The sequence below is a fragment of the Oncorhynchus tshawytscha genome, linkage group LG10, assembly GCF_018296145.1.
Source record: "Oncorhynchus tshawytscha isolate Ot180627B linkage group LG10, Otsh_v2.0, whole genome shotgun sequence".
Classification (NCBI taxonomy): domain Eukaryota; kingdom Metazoa; phylum Chordata; class Actinopteri; order Salmoniformes; family Salmonidae; genus Oncorhynchus; species Oncorhynchus tshawytscha.
This window is the reverse complement of record NC_056438.1, coordinates 37,317,196-37,333,237: the sequence shown is the minus strand read 5'-3', so window position 1 is coordinate 37,333,237 and position 16,042 is coordinate 37,317,196.

Sequence of the window (16,042 nt, the reverse complement as noted above, 5' to 3'; positions counted from 1 at the left end):
ACTGGATAACAGTTGTTCAAGTTCTTGCTAGCTAACCAAATGACACCTGCATCTCTAGCTGTGTATAGCCAACAAAAACCGATATGAGGGGAAAAAGTCAGTCACTCACCCACTCCTCCAATGACATGACATCCTCCTACTTAGCACCTAGCTAGCTATATAGCTAATGTTAGGCTCTGTGTTTTTAGCTTGCTACATAAATAGATACGCTAGTCTATTAGCCACGTTATGACTGACTGATCATTGCCCTTTCTAGTTTCATTGTATTAGTTACATTCGTCCGTTTTTGTCCAGAATATTGAGTCATTGGTAACTGAAATAGTGCATCCCGAACAATGTACCAGGCCAGCTGTGATTTACAACCTGATAGCAATATTTTTTAGACTACCAAGAAATGTATTGGTGAATTATATTAATTATGCATTGAACTGCATCCATCTATTCTACCAACAATGGCTTAATGCACATCATGGAACGTTGAGTCAAATATAACCTATTTTTAAAACCTCTTTATGAAGTTGCTTTTGTAACAAACTGGGAATGTAATATTTTTGACTGATATTATGATTGTCTGTTTGTTTCATATCTGCAAAGTAGTTAATTAAAAGTTCCACATTAAACTTTCGGTCACCGGTTACTTTGTGTGCTTAACCTAATTTTGTTTAGCAATGGGAAATAATAGTTGTACACTTCGATTGGGAAATGCTTAATGGTTGTGTTTTTGTGTTCTTATTATTGGGACCCAGTGGCTTATCATGTCCAAGTGAATGGACTACTTATCCTTTAACATCATGCTGTGTATGACTGCTGTCTTTCTATCGGCCCTATGCAGTGTTGTAGTGGGTATACACATTTTTGTTCGAAAAAGTTTCCAAACGGCCTGCACAGCGAAGGAAAGGCAGCCTGTGTGAAAAAATGTCTTTTTTTCCCTATAGGTTTTTCAGATTTTCACTCTCAAAATCACTTATTTCTTTTATAGAAAAAAAAATACAAAATGTGATGGTGTAAGTCTACAACAATGCTTAAACCACATCAATCTGATTGGGTAGGCCTGTTAGGGCCTGGCCCATCCATGTCTATGCCCCTGATGCAAACAGCACATGACAACAATTGCACATCACAAATAGCCTACCAACACTTCGGACTAAATTTTTTGCTTTTGCAATACCTGGTTTTCATACCCATTGTTGCCTTAGCTAGCATTTACTGGTATATATTATCAGTTGAAACATCTTTCCTACCCTACCGGCTACCAATGTCATTCTTCTGTGAGCTGCTCCATGCCAAAACCAGTTGAGTTGCACTCTTGCTGCCTGCAGATAATATTCAGCTGAAACTAGGCTGTGTGCTAGTGCATGTGAATATATTTCACGTGCTTTGCGATTTTTGTAGGCTACCTTGTGCATGATTTCTCAAAGTGCACTCTCCTTCATGAGTATGCTGGTATTCCAGTTGCTATTCTTTCAGAATCACAAACTTGTCACACACTGAAGGCCTGTTGGTTCACCACTGCGAAAACATGTCTATAATAGATATAAAGGCTGTTATGATACTGTATTAATGTTTCAAGAAAGAAGTGTAAAAATGTTGCCTGGCAAAGCGGTTTTATGCACTGACTGAATGGAAGCTGATAATGATGAGTTTTTACTCTGCTGGTCTCGGGAAGAAATTACAAGTCCTTACTGTCTGACACTGAGTCAATCCGACACCGAGACAAGACCCGAGACACTCGATATGTGGTCTCGAGACCTGACTCGTCTCAAGTACTACAGTACTACCTTCCTCTGACACCGCCTGATATAAAGGTCCTGGATGTCAGGGAGCTCAGCCTTTGTGATGTACTGGTGCTGACCGTACCACCATTTCTAGCATTTTGCGGTCAAGGGCGGTGCAATTGCCATACCAAGCGGTGATGCAGTTAAGATGTTCTCGATGGTGCAGCTGTATAACCTTTTGAAGGTCTCTCCAGTAGAAGAGAGATTGACTTCGTCACTACTTTTTTTTGTGAGAGGTATTGACATGTTGAAAGCACTGAGCTGTCTGTTGAAATGACTAGCAAACAGCTCAGACACCCATGCATACCCCACAAGACATGCCACCAGAGGTCTCTTCACAGTCCCTAAGTCCAGAACAGACTATGGGAGGTGCATATAGCACTACATAGAGCCATGACTACATGGAACTCTATTCCACATCCGGTAACTGATGCCTTGGCAGCAGCTAATGGGGATCCATAATAAATAAAAATACAAAATGTGGGGATTACAGACTGGGACAAGGAGATGTTGAAAATTACCATGAGTATGCCTGCCAGCTGTTCTGCTCATGCTCTGAGAACGTGCCCTGGAATATTGTTGGCCCGCAGCCCTGCTGGTGTTGATCTGATTAAAGAGTCTTCTCACGTCAGCCTCGGAGAGCGAGATCACCCAATCCTCTGTGTCGGTGACTGCCCTCACACCCAGCTCAATGTTGTTGTTGTGAAAGCGTGCATAAAGCAGGGAACCCTCACCGTGGGTACAACATCACCGATGCATTTTCTTATGAAGCTGGTGACGGAGATGGTTAGCCCGTCAATGTTATCGGTGGAGTCTTGAAACATATTACAATCAGCACTTGCAAAGTAGTTCTGTAGCATAACTTCTGATTCTGTTGACCATTTCTCAACGGAGCGAATTGCTGGTACTTCCTGTTTCAGATTCCACTTGTAAACAGGAAGCAAGAGTACGGAGTCATGATCTGATTTGCCAAATGGTGGGCGTGGGAAGGCCTTTGTATGCTTGCTTGTGGGACTTTATCGCCCCCAGTGATGTTGGAGACGTGTTGATGGAAGTTGGGCATCACATGTGAAGCCGAATTAAAATCACCAGCAACCAGAAAGGCAGCCTCTTGGTGTAGTTTTTCCTGCTTGTATATAGCCTTGTACAGTTCGTTAGCGCCACCTTGTTATTTTTGTTGTTCTAAGTTAAGATAACAGCTGAAAACTCCCTCGGGAGTTAGAAGGTTCGGCATTTGATCATCAGGTATCCCAAGATAAACAGTGGGTCAACACTTCCACCGCGCTGGAATTAGCACACCAGCTGGTGTTGATGAAGAGGCAAACCCCTCCCTCCCTCGAATTCCTCGACTCCACTGTCCTGTCCACCTGGTGAATGGAGAATCCATCGAGTTGGATAGCTGTGAGCGGTAACTTGTCAGAGAGTTATGTTTCTAAAAAAACGAAGAATATTGGTAGCAAATCCGCGATCGGATGTCATCCATCTTATTATCAAGTGGCCAGTAGAATGGACAGAAGAGGTTTTCCCCTTAACCAGGATCACCCCTCTCTTGCCTCTTTAACTCTGATGTTTCCTCTTGGGTAGCCCAAAAATTGGGTCGGAATTACAGAAAGAGCCCAGGTGAATGGAGAATCCATTGAGTTGGTATCTTGTCCGAGAGCCATGTTTCTGAAAAGCATTGCAGTTCCGTGAATCCCGTTGGTAGCAAATCCGCGATTGGAGGTCATCAGTCTTATTGTCAAGTGACTGTACATTAGCCAGTTGAATGGTGTGAAGAGGTGGCCGGTTTTCACTTCGCATTAATCTCACCAGGATCTCCCCTCTCTTGCCTCTGTAATGCCGGTTTCCTCTTGGCTAGCCTGAAAATTGGGTTAGAATTACAGAGAGAGCCCAGGGCAGATGATTCGAAGTCAAAGTAGAAGCTGGAATTGGGTTTTAGTCCGGAGTGGCTAGAACTTATTAAGATCTCCATGCAGGGATCCAGATTGCGGACTTGCGAAATAACTTGAGGCATTGGCATACATTGCCACATTATTTTAACCCCTGGAATTCTTTGATGTTTCTCCTTGATGTTCTTGTTGAATCTGATTTTAACAGCCAGCATTTCGTTGCCCATTATAAATAGATATGGAGACAATGGACAGCCTTGTTTTACTCCTCTTAACAGCTCAATACTTTGTGAGAAGTAACCATTATTTACTATTTTACACCTGGGGTTGCTGTACATAACTTTAACCCATTGTATAAGAGATTCACCGAAATGAAAGTAGTCCAGGCATTGACAGTTGAAGTTGGAAGTTTACATACACTTAGGTTGGAGTCATTAAAACTTGTTTTTCAACCACTCCACAAATGTCTTGTTAAAAAACGATAGTTTTGGCAAGTCGGTTAAGACATCTACTTTGTGCATGACATAAGTATTTTTCCAACAATTGTTTACAGACAGATTATTTAACTTTAACTCACTGTATCACAATTCCAGTGGGTCTGAAGTTTACATACACTAAGTTTACTGTGCCTTTAAACAGCTTGGAAAATTCCAGAAAATGATGTCATGGCTTTAGAAGCTTCTGATAGGCTAATTGACATCATTTGAGTCAATTGGAGGTGTACCTGTGGCTGTATTTCAAGGCCTACATTCAAACTCATTGCCTCTTTGCTTGACATCATGAGAAAATCAAAATAAATCAGCCAAGACCACAGAACAAATATTTGTAGACCTCCACAAGTCTGGTTCATCCTTGGGAGCAATTTCCAAACGCCCGAAGGTACCACGTTCATCTGTACAAACAATAGTAAACACCAGGGGACCACGCAGCTGTCATACCTCTCAGGAAGGAGACACGTTCTGTCTCCTAGAGGTGAACGTACTTTGGTGCGAAAAGTGCAAATCAATCCTAGAACAACAGCAAAAGACCTTGTGAAGATGGTGGAGGGAACAGGTACAAAAGTATCTATATCCACAGTAAGACATGTCCTATATCGACATAACCTGAAAGGTCGCTCAGTAAGGAAGAAGCCACTGCTCCAAAACTGCCATAAAAAAGCCAGACTACTGTTTGCAACTGCACATGGGGACAAAGATCATACTTTTTGGAGAAATATCCTCTAGTCTGATGAAACAAAAATAGAACTGTTTGGCCATAATGATCATTGTTATGTTTGGAGGAAAAAAGGGGAGGCTTGCAAGCCGAAGAACACCATCACAACAGTGGATCACAGGGGTGGCAGCATCATGTTTTGGGGGTGCTTTGCTGCAGGAAGGACTGGTGTACTTCACAAAATAGATAGCATCATGAGGTTGGAAAATTATGTGGATATATTGAAGCAACTTCTCAAGACATCAGTTAACGCTTGATCACAAATGGGTCTTTCAAATGGACAATGACCCCAAGCATGCTTCCAAAGTTGTGGCAAAATGGCTTAAGGATAACAAAGTCAAGGTATTGGAGTGGCCATCACAAAGCCCTGACCTCAATCCTATAGAAAATGTGTGGGCAGAACTGAAAAAGCGTGTCTGAGCAAGGAGGCCTGACTCAGTTACACCAGCTCTGTCTAGAGGAATGGGCCAAAATTCAGCCAACTTATTGTGGGAAGCTTGTGGAAGGATACCCGAAACGTTTGACCCAAGTTAAACAATTTAAAGGCAATGCTACCAAATACAAATGTAGTTTATGTAAACTTCTGACCCATTGGGAATGTGATGAAAGAAATAAAAGCTGAAATAAATCATTCTCATCTATTTTTCTAAAATTTCACATTCTTAAAATAAAGCGACGTTCCTAACTGACCTAAGACAGGGAATTATTTACTCGGATCAAATGACAGGAATTATGAAAAACTGAGATTAAATGTGTATGGTGTATGTAAACTTCCGACTTCAACTGTAGGCCAATGGTCTAGGCTACATGAGGTATGCGCCTATGATTAGAAAAAGTTACAAGTGATAGGCTAATATTGTCACCCATCAGACTATTCTAAATAATATATGTGTGAAATGTGTTTTGTTTTAGAATGGACCATTATCATGCACCTGTCTCAACAAGGGCAGGGGAAAAAATACTACCTATGCACTTCAATAGCTGTAACGGTTTTCTTCATCTGAAGGAGAGGCGGACCAAAATGCAGCGTGGTGGTTATTCATGTTTTTAATAAAGACAACTATACATGAAATAACTAACAAAACAAGAAATGTGAAAACTCAAAACAGTCCTATCTGGTGCAAACACAGAGACAGGAACAATCACCCACAAACACACAGTGAAACCCAGGCTACCTAAATATGGTTCCCAATCAGAGACAATGACTAACACCTGCCTCTGATTGAGAACCATATCAGGCCAGACATAGAAATAGACAAACAAGACATCCAACATAGAATGCCCACTCAGATCACACCCTGACCAACCAAAACATAGAAACATAGCAAATGGAGGATGCTTTTCCCGTGGTTCATTTTCATGCCAGCCAGGTAGGCTATACTCCTGTTGTAAAGATAAGCAATGTGCTTAATATAAGGAAAGTTGAGAAATAAATATAGCAGGCCAAGCCTATAGAAAGCTGATGTGATCCTATTTTCAATAGATGCCATCACTCTGTTTTCTCATGCAATTGCAGAGCTAATAGAAATGTTGCGCAACATGAGCTCATGATCTCTCATGAAGTGTTTGATTCGATTTCCTATTATATTTGCATTTATGTCAGAGTGATTAGAGGGACAGTAGAGTCCTGAGTACCAGGCAGTTAGCAAGTTTGGCAGGCTACTAATGACCATCAGCAGCATCAGAGCTTGAAGAAGCCTAATTGCTGTGACTAAAAGGTTACGTGGAATTTGACTGCCTTCATGACTCGTGACGGCCAGTAATACGGTCACCACAACAACTCTAGTAAGGAGGTTGTGTAAGGTAAGGGGGCAGAGTGAGTGTTTCCCAATGTGCTTTCTAGAGGTTATGTATTTGAAGGCTCTAAGGGAGGGGGGGGTGGTAAGTGAGAAGGCGGACTGTGTTTTACCCTCTGCCCTCTCTGAATGGGTTAGTGTGTGAGGGCTCTAGCCTGCTGCTTCTGATGCTGTGCCCTCTGAGGAAGGGCATCCTGAAAAACATGACCTTCCTTTCACCAGGACACACATATCAACCTCCACATATGTGGGTGTGTCCGTTGATTTAGTCTGCCCTACTCATAATACTCATACCAGTTTTTTTTTATAGATTAGTGTGTTCACTGTTCTATGAAGTTGATGTGTGTTCTCAGTTTGATTTAATCAGTTTGATTTAATCAGTTTGATTTCATCTCATTCCCAGACATTTCCGCCCAAATGCGTGAAGAGTCTGGTTGACCAACGTGTCAAACTTGGCCTTCGTTAGCCAATACAGAGTGCCAGGAGAATATCCCAGCACACAGGCATTGGCTTAATCGCCTTAATCTACCAACCAATCATCTCCCATAACAACTTCCACCTAACCATCCCCCGTATGCTAGCACACCATAAGCAAAGGTACACTTCACCATTCTGTGATTAAATGACAAACACTTTACTCAGTAGGTCCCATAGAATTGTATGGTCACTCCCAGTAAGGCCAACTTTGAGTGGTTGATATCCCAAGCTTATATGCACTGTGTGCAATAACCTGGGGATGACCATGTTTGTGTGGTTAATGTGTGATCTGTGGTCAAAGGGAGCCGGGGTGCAGGCGGTGGGAGTGGTGCTCTTGGAGGTGTTTGGGGTGGAGAAGACAGTGGACTCAGTGGAAGACATCCCAGCCACTTGGCAGTGTTGGCACTGCTACTTCCTACATGATGGGTAAGTGGACATCACATCCACTTACACAATCAATCAAGCGAAATTAAATATGGTCTTTTTCTTTTGTCACAAAATGCTTTTACAGTAACCCGGCCTAGACTAGAGAAACCTGGGACATACAGGGCACCACTGGTCTTCTCATCTCTTTCTCCTTGTGTGATATCACATCCTGTTCCTGTTTAGGCACCTGGCCAGCTGAGCCCCAAATACACAGACACACACTATTAGGAATGTACAGGAGGAGTTGAAGGCAAAGCATGCCTCATACCTGCGGCATCACCCGGAGCTCCGCGCCATGATATAGCTTTTCGACCTGTCCCCCAATTAATATAATTAGTTCAGAGTTTGTTTTGATACCCAACCTGCATGTCGTGATCGCGTTTGGTGTGGGGGGACAAAATCCATTTGCAGACTTTGGGCATGGTGTCAGACTGAAGTATGTAGCGAACATAGAGAAGCGGAAGAATATTCAGTTTGACTTGTCAGAGATATCGCCTGTGACTAATTTACATATGTAATAACGTACAGACAAACATAGTTCCATGTTAAACAAAACCAAGAATTTACACCCTTTTAGTCAGATATATTTTTGAGATACTCCAAGGCTTCCTGGAGCCCAACTACATTAATCAATGTGTCTATGTATCAAGGCCCCCTACATTTTAAACACTGGTTAGATGGGAAGAGCCATTGCTACACGCAGGCCTTGTATCCGATGATTGTCTTGCAGCATTGGCCCAGGACTGTTTCTTTCATTGTTGCTGTATCAACAAAAAAAGGGAGAAAAATCCATATAAGTATATTTAGGCCAGAGTGAAATTGAATGGCTTAAGGGCTCCAGGATTGATTTAAATCACATGGTAGTATTTACATAAAGTATAACATAATGTTAAAGAGTAAAACAATTAGAAAATCTTATGTTTGATTCATTAGCAAACAACTGAACGATACACTTTGTGTTTTAAAAGCCCTTATGAATCCTATACTATAGGGGTGCTGCAGGCCTACACACAACTAGACACTGGAACTCCTCGATTAACAATGCTGATCGGTATTTATAATACACAAAGACCTGCAATGCTACACTTTTACAGTCAATCACGCTTTTAGTGGATTAGTTTGATTATTTTCTTCATGTTTGAGGTTAAAACATTTTACCCAAGCCTGCAGATTATATGCCGGTGTGATCTGTTCTTTCAATAGAATACTTTGCTGAGCCTACTTTCAACTGGCCTTTACCAAATAGGACTTAACAACCAGGACAACATGGTTCTTGATGTTGCACAACCTTTAAACTTCAACCCCTAGCTCTGATTCAACCACAAATGATATTTTATTATGCACCGTCTTTTAAGGAGGGACACTGTTTGTTTCTGAAGTCATCTACAATGTTAACATGTTCCGTTTCAAATCCCTGCTGAATAAGCGGTTACTGTACTTCTATTGGGATCAACAGTGCCTTTGAACAGACCCTGTGTGAAGCACAAGCTGGCTCCAGAATCTGGAGAGGCTTTATGGACCACTTATTTACATTAAGAAACATCATGGAGTAATGCTTGGAATGGAAAAACCTGTTAACTGCTTTTACATACCTTGCAAAGAAAACTCCACCTCTAAAAAGACATCCAGCACAGACTACACAAAGTGAGACACTCCTGACAACATCCGGGACGTGTATATATGTATCAATACAACAACAATGGGAAATCAGTCCTACAGCTAAAGCTGGAGAATCATCGAGACTGACATGAACTCCCTATCCACAACCATTTCCAAAGGCCTGACAAGGTCTCAAACCAGGACCTCTACAAGACCAGTTCAGATGTATAAGAGACGTAACTCAAAGAACACTCCTTGTCTCGGAAACGTTCTGAGGATGGAACCTAATTCCATAGCCAAGAATGCCGTAATGCCAAATACCACCTGGTGCCGCACTGTGAAGGGACAATTGAAGACCCTCGGCCCATCTAGCAGGGGCTTGGAGTTAGGCACCTGCTGCTGAAGGATTTGCTGGTGGAGCCGGGTTAGCTGCCGCACAGAGGCCATCACTGCAGGAGTCAGCAGCAAGAACCACCTCCTCAATCTTGCTCTGCACCCTCTAAAGCGAAAAGGAGTCTTCTTCCCCGCAGCAACCCCACTTCCTCCAACCGAAAGTTGAGACACAGGGCAACATCTAGAATTAGTATTGATAAAATCAAGTCCAGACCTTAGATAGGACATTGTTTTGTCCACAGGGTAATGCCTATTGGCTGATAAATCCTTTCCTTTAGAAATATGTTGAAAATGTACTTACGATAGCCCTACACTTTAAGGAGTCTTGGACATGAGGCAGGTGCATTTCTATTAACAATAACTTATACAAACCAGTCATATCAATGGATATAAGGATAGGAATAAAGAATAAAATGTATATTTGTTACAAATTGAAAACTAGTGGGCAACAGTTACCGTCTTTTTTGCCTCGATCTCCCCAAGTCCAGGAGCATCTCTTCTGTTACCGTAATGATCTTTCTTGACGGTATTTTGCAATAGGATGAACCTGTGGAGAGAATATCTTTTAGTTGAAAATGTATTAACATTTTAAGGAGGCTTTGTCATTCACCAAAGTTTTGACACATGTTTTTATAGGGTTCGATGTGCGCTACCGTAAGGAGACAACAAACAGCATATCACAATGTTATAATAAGCAACATAAAATCTAGATGTCCGGCCTTGGCCTATTCAGGGACTTCAAGTGATTAGAGTACACATGACTGTCAGTCACTCTTATAATGACAACACCAGTTTCCTTCATGTATATGTCACATGGGAGACAAGCCACCAGGCTCTAGGATCTGTGTTTAGCAGGCAGTGTGAAGTAAAGGCAGACACAAATAAACATCCATTCAGTGCAGTAAAGAATGTGATATTCCGTTTTGTTTAATGATATTTCCAAATTATGAGGTACCCTGTTCAGATGGGATTGAACTTTTGGCCCACATCATGACGTCACAATGTGATCTGATTATAATAGACCAATGACTGTTCACCTGGGCAAGTGGGTGGGCTGTAGACAATCCTATCAGCCAGTCAACGGCCACATTTTATCAATGGCAATTTGAATGCAGAGAGATACCGTGATGAGATCCTGAGGTCCATTGTCGTTCCATTCATCCGCCGCCATCACTTGATGTTTCAGCATGATAAAGCACGGCCCCGTGTCGGAAGGATCTGTACACAATTCCTGGAAGCTGAAAATGTCCCAGTTCTTCCAAGGCCTGCATACGCACCAGACATGTCACCCATTAAGCATGATTGGGATGCTCTGGATCGACACGTACGACAGTGTGTACCAGTTCCCGCCAATATCCAGCAACTTCGCACAGCCATTGAAAAGGAGTGGGACAACATTCCACAGGTCACAATCAACAGCCTGATCAACTCTATGCAAAGGAGATGTTTTGCGCTGCATGAGGCAAATGGTGGTCACACCAGATACTGACTGGTTTTCTGATCCACGCCCTACATAAAAAAAAAAAGATATCTGTGACCAACAGATGCATATCTGTATTCCCAGTCATGTGAAATCCATAGATTAGGGCATAATGAATTTATTTCAATTGACTGATTTCCTTATATAAACTGTAACTCAGTAAAATCCTTGAAATTGTTGCATGTTGCCTTTTATATTTTTTTTCAAAGGGTGTAGATGGCTTCAGCTCTAAGATTGTAGGCTATGCTACAATGACAGTTTAAAACAACCTTGTCATTTATGATGTCTAAAGGTGGAAGTGTAAAGGTAAGTAAGCTGTTAGGTAAGCACAACAAGATGGCATTCACACAAAAATAATATATTCCATTATCGTTCACAATGCCATTTGGCCTATCGTTGAAGAAAGGGGAAAACATTCTCTGTAAAAAACAGACAGACATTTTTTTTGTATGCAGTTCAAGGATAGTACAGTAGAGGCGAAATCCATGCGCTAACAACTTGAGGTGAGGATTGGTTTTAAATCAAAAACTTGTGCATAGTGGCGTGACACTCTCAGTTCCAAGTAAATCATATCTTCTTCAGATAAAAACATGTCATGTATGTTACTGAGAGAATGTACAGCCTCTCTATATGTAGTCCAAGAACAATTCACCCCCTGCCAAACCCCAATAGCACTTCTCTCTCATACTTGCAGAACACACATTGATGGGGTTCAGCTTGGGGTTATGATAGGGGTTGCACCAAATGATTGATGTATTATAAGAATTGATTATGCATATGTTGTATTAATAGAAGGGGAAGGGCTATAAGACCCCTCCCCCACTACATTTATAGGGCCCTGGACTACAGATTAGCAATATATATGCATTATAAGGTTGAATTTGTTCAACAGTTATTTTCTAGTCTCTGCTTCTTATAAGAAATGGTCTGAGAGATGTGTGAGTTATTGCAGTCAAAACAGGGTGTCTGTGAGAAAGCGCCTCAAGGCTAAAAGAGATTCATAGACACAGAGCCCTGTAGGGGAGTGAAAGAGATAGGAGACTAGTCAGACATACCACTATAAAGCAACTTGGGGAGTGGAAAATTACTGCTGAGCACTTAGAAAACACTGGAACTATTGTCTCTCCTGATGCATGGGATTGGTCTCATGAGTAGAAGGTGTTAACGTAGGCAGTTACATTGACTGCAAGCATATTAAAGCAACTTGGATCCTTTCCTATTTTGCAGAGCTTACTCTGAAGCATGCGTGCTATGTACCAGTTGTCAACTTCTGTCTGCAATTGCATTAATAAAGGTTTTTTTTAAATACAAATATTTTTTGATTGATTTACTTAAGATATTGTCTGAATGCTGATTTCACCAATAAGCAAATGATTGACGAGGAACCAACTGCAACAACATGCACATACTTTGCTTGAGTTACTTTCATCACATTTTTTTTTACACTAATTCAGCATTTTTCACACAAAAACACACACACACCACTACTTCATTTTATTACACTTTCGGTCTCCTCACTGCATTTACTAAAACTTTTCTCAATATATTTATCACTGTGAATAATTAAAAAATAATAGTTCATATAGTAATTGCTTTTGTGATGAGGTTAGCAGATGTATATATTCTTCTGGTGAACAGAATCACACAGTTGAACAGATGTGGCCAGAGATAAACACATAAACTATCCTTTGAAGGATGTGCAGATGCTTGACCAAGAGCTACTACCCGTGCAGATGCTTGACCAAGAGCTACTACCCGTGCAAATGCTTGACCAAGAGCTACTACCCGTGCAGATGCTTGACCAAGAGCTACTACCCGTGCAGATGCTTGACCAAGAGCTACTACCCGTGCAGATGCTTGACCAAGAGCTACTACCCATGCAGATGCTTGACCAAGAGCTACTACCCGTGCAGATGCTTGACCAAGAGTTGCTGGACATGAACAATGACCTGATCGAATATTATGTCTCCAAACTGACCTGTGGAGTAAACAAAATAGTCTTAAGACGCATAGTCGAAGCTTGGAATGCACACAGAATCCCAGGTAGGATATACATTGCAATTGTTAATTAGTACAGGGTCATTTTACATTAACCTCAGTAGTGCTCCTACACCCAACTTCATTCTACACCTAGTCAATCCAGTCAGTTAATAACTGCCCATGCCTGCTGATCATGGCTTGCTGTCTCTATCTGTGACATTTTCATAGATGCCATCCTCTCTTACCTGTTTTCTTTGGTGTCTTGGGGGACGTTTCTGCATACATCTTGTTGGCATGTCGGACTTTAATTTCTAGGTGGTTGAAACATGTTGCTGATCTTTTCTTGGGATGTGGCATTCTGCCACCTCCTCCTTGGTAGCCGTAATTAGTCTTGCATACTTAATGGTGGGGTGGGTCTTCTATCTCCTCATTATGAAGTCTATGGAATCTCAAATCAAATCAAAGTTTATCACGTGTGCCAAATACAACAGGTGTAGTAGACCTTACAGTGAAATGCTTACTTACAGGCTCTAACCAATAGTGCAAAAAAGGTATTAGGTGAACAATAGGTAGGTAAAGAAATAAAACAACAGTAAAATGACAGGCTATATACAGTAGCGAGGCTACAAAAGTAGCGAGGCTAAATACAGACACCGGTTAGTCAGGCTGATTGAGGTAGTATGTACATGAATGTATAGTTAAAGTGACTATGCATATATGATAAACAGAGAATAGCAGCAGCGTAAAATGAGGGGTTGGGGTGGGCACACAATGCAAATAGCCCGGGTAGCCATTTGATTACCTGTTCAGGAGTCTTATGGCTTGGGTGTAAAAACTGTTGAGAAGCATTTTTGCCCTAGACTTGGCACTTCAGTACCGCTTGCCATGCGGTGGTAGAGAGAACAGTCTATGACTGGGGTGGCTGGGGTCTTTGACAATTTCACCGCCTGGTGTAGAGGTCCTGGATGGCAGGCAGCTCAACCCCAGTGACGTACTGGGCCGTATGCACTACCCGCTGTAGTGCCTTGCGGTCAGGGGCCGAGCAATTGCCGTACCAGGCAGTGATGCAACCAGTCAGAATGCTCTCGATGGTGCAGCTGTAGAACCTTTTGAGGATCTCAGGACCCATGCCAAATCTTTTTAGTTTCCTGAGGGGGAATAGGCTTTATCGTGCCCTCTTCATGACTGTCTTGGTGTGTTTGGACCATTCTAGTTTGTTGTTGATGTGGACACCAAGGAATTTGAAGCTCTCAACCTGCTCCACTACAGCCCCGTCGATGAGAATGGGGGCGTGCTCGGTCCTCCTTTTCCTGTAGTCCACAATCATCTCCTTAGTCTTGGTTACGTTGAGGGATAGGTTGTTATTCTGGCACCACACGGCCAGGTCTCTGACTTCCTCCCTATAGGCTGTCTCGTTGTTGTAGGTGATCAGGCCTACCACTGTTGTGTCGTCTGCAAACGTAATGATGGTGTTGAGTTGTTGATGGTGAGTCGTGCCTGGCCATGCAGTTGTGGGTGAACAGGGAGTACAGGAGGGGACTGAGCACGCACCCCTGGGGAGCTCCAGTGTTGAGGATCTGTCTGGCAGATGTGTGCTACCTACCCTCACCACCTGGGGGCAGCCCGTCAGGAAGTCCAGGGTCCAGTTGCAGAGGGAGGTGTTTAGTCCCAGGATCCTTAGGTTAGTGATGAGCTTTGAGGGTACTATGGTGTTGAACGCTGAGCTGTAGTCAATGAATAGCATTCTCACATAAGTGTTCCTTTTGTCCAGGTGGGAAAGGGATGTGTGGAGTGCAATAGAGATTGCATCATCTGTGGATCTGTTTGGGCAGTTTGCAAATTTGAGTGGGTCTAGGGTTTCTGGGATAATGGTGTTGATGTCAGCCATCACCAGCCTTTCAAAGCACTTCATGGCTACGGACGTGAGTGCTACGGGTCTGTAGTCTTTTAGGCAGGTTGCCTTTGTGTTGGGCACAGGGACTATGGTGGTCTGCTTGAAACATGTTGGTATTACAGACTCAATCAGGGACATGTTGAAAATGTCAGTGAAGACACCTACCAGTTGGTCAGCACAATCTGTGTCTGATCTCAACTTAATATTTTTCCTGCAGCTTCCTGCTGTTCGAAAATGTTATCCAGTACATGTATTGCATTTTTGTTTTTTTGTTTGGAGCTCTAATTCTTAGCTGACCTTGGCTGTTACTACCCGGCATGGCCGTAACTGCATGTGAGGACACTGAGGTCCGGACCCCTGTATTTGTTTCTAATTATGCTTATATTTTTGTTGATAAAAAAAATATATTTTGTACACAATAAAGATAATAAATTACGGGTCAACATCTTAATATTGCTCCCAGCTTTAATCAAAACTCAGAACGCTTATATTCTTGATATGACTGAGTTCTAATCACATCTGCCACATCTGAGCGAGTGGAATCGTGAACAGTGGTTTGTTCGTTGTTTGCCCGCCTTTCCCAAATTTGCCTCCTGTATTTTCCTTTTTAGCTGCACATTCACCACTCTCTCTCAAAAGGCTAAATCTGTCCTCTCTTGGCACAAACCGAGAGCATGAGAAGTGAAACAACTACCCCAGCTTGCAGTTGGCTCAAGTAGGCAACAAAGAGCCGCTGTTGTGAGATGACGAATGCGTGCAGAACTGGTAAATAGCAGTTTATAGATATGTTAGTCAGTCAGATGGCTAGCTGCTGGTAGAGACTTCTATTGCAGTAACGTTGAAGGACTGACAAGTATTACTTAGCCAGCTAGAGGGACGAAGTAAGAAGCTAAAGCTAACATTACAGAGCCTACCTCAGCAGGAGAAAATAATACTCTAATAAGTTCTCATAATAATCAGTCATTGGCGTCATCAATAAGTGCATCAATGACGTCACCGCCACAGTGACCGTACGTACATACGTACATACCCCAACCAGAAGCCAGGCAACATCCGCACTGAGCTAAAGGCTAGAGCTGCCGCTTTCAAAGAGCGGGACTCTAACCTGGAAGATTATAAGA